Here is a 1,420-nt window from a genome sequence, read left to right as displayed (position 1 = left end):
CCCAAACGTTGTGGGCTGCTCGTCAGCATCATGGGGTGGACTGGCCACCCCCACGGGACGTGGTGGGCATCAGGCAGGGACCTCGCTCACTTAGCTTCACAGGAAGACTCCGGCAGGTGCTCAGGCCTGCGCCCTTTCTCCCGGTGCCCCTGCTTGTCCCCGCCACACAGAGCAAGGTGAGCGTGGATCAGGGTCACCCCATCTCCCACCTGTGACAAACACCACTTTGCCGCGAGGGCCACGTAGCTCTCCCTGCCCCGGCGTGGGCCCCGCAGGCAGGGCGCTCACCATCCACGAGAGAGGGAACCAGCTCTTCCACACACGCCGCATCTGTCCTTGTGTGGAGCTGCACGGCCACCGAGGCAGACATGGCCCGGTGACCCAGGCTGGCCCCGAGGTGCTGCTCTTACTGCCCGCGGGGCGTCAGGAGGGCCTGGTCTGAGGGGTCACCTGTCCTGGTCGTCCGCCTCCCCGGGCTCCGCGCCCGCAGCGCCCGGGAGGCGGGGCTGACCTGCGCGTCTCTACCCGTAGAGTGGCCAGACTTCGTGCACATCTACCACATGCTGGACTGGCTGCAGTTCGGCAAGTGGCTGCTGGTGGTGCACTAGGAGGAGCTGCGCACGCTGCGGGAGATGGTGGCCTTCCTCAACGTGTCCGTGAGCGAGGAGTGTCTGCTGTGCGCGGAGAACAACAAAGAATGCAGCTTCCGACGGTGTGGCCGGCGCCCGCACGACCCTGAGTCCTTCACCCCGGAGATGAGGGCGCTGATCGACGGCTACATCTGGATGGTGGACAAGGTGCTGCGCGACCACGGCGGGGCCGGGCTGCCGGCGAGTATGTGCGCAGATGACTGCCTGCCTGCTCCGCCCGCGCCGCCCGGACACTGCTCCACAGGGCCGGCTCCCAGAGCCGCCACAGGAACCCCGCACTCACAGACCCGCTGCATGCACCGCTGCAGGCTTGCGGGGACCCGCTCGGACTTGGTGACGCCTGCCCGGGCATGTTCGCTGGGCTCCCCGTGCGGCTTTCCGCTTCCCGCTGCAGGCTTGCTGGCCGGAGTCCTTGCTCCCTGGTGCGGGGCTGGGCGGGCGTCAGTGCTGTGGGCAGTGAGTACCGCAGCATGGACGTGAGCTCACGGAGGCTGCCGGACGCTGTGACCCTAAAAGGCACATCTGACACCCTGTGAACACCTGTGGTATGGCCACCAGGCTCCCTGCCTGCATCTCCCTTCTCTGCAGACCGGCTGGCAGTGCAGAGTGGAGCCTCCCCTGACCCCATGCTACACACTGACCCCAGGACCTGCCACAGCTCTGTGCACCCCCCACTACCCCATCCAACGTCAGCACCAGGAGGGGCCCCTTGCCTGTCTTTTTCCTCCCATGTCCTAGAGGCAGGGTGTGGGGCAAGGGAGCATGGAGCA

General features: G+C 67.0%; 1 pseudogene; it reads left to right on the top strand.

Annotated features, from left to right (window-relative positions):
• Positions 1-368: 368 nt before the first annotated feature.
• Positions 369-1,186, top strand: LOC123929989 (annotated as a pseudogene).
• The last annotated feature ends 234 nt before the right edge of the window (positions 1,187-1,420 follow it).

The sequence above is a fragment of the Meles meles genome, chromosome 18 (genome assembly GCF_922984935.1).
Source record: "Meles meles chromosome 18, mMelMel3.1 paternal haplotype, whole genome shotgun sequence".
NCBI classification, from domain to species: Eukaryota; Metazoa; Chordata; class Mammalia; order Carnivora; family Mustelidae; genus Meles; species Meles meles.
This window is presented reverse-complemented; position numbering and strand designations above follow the sequence as displayed.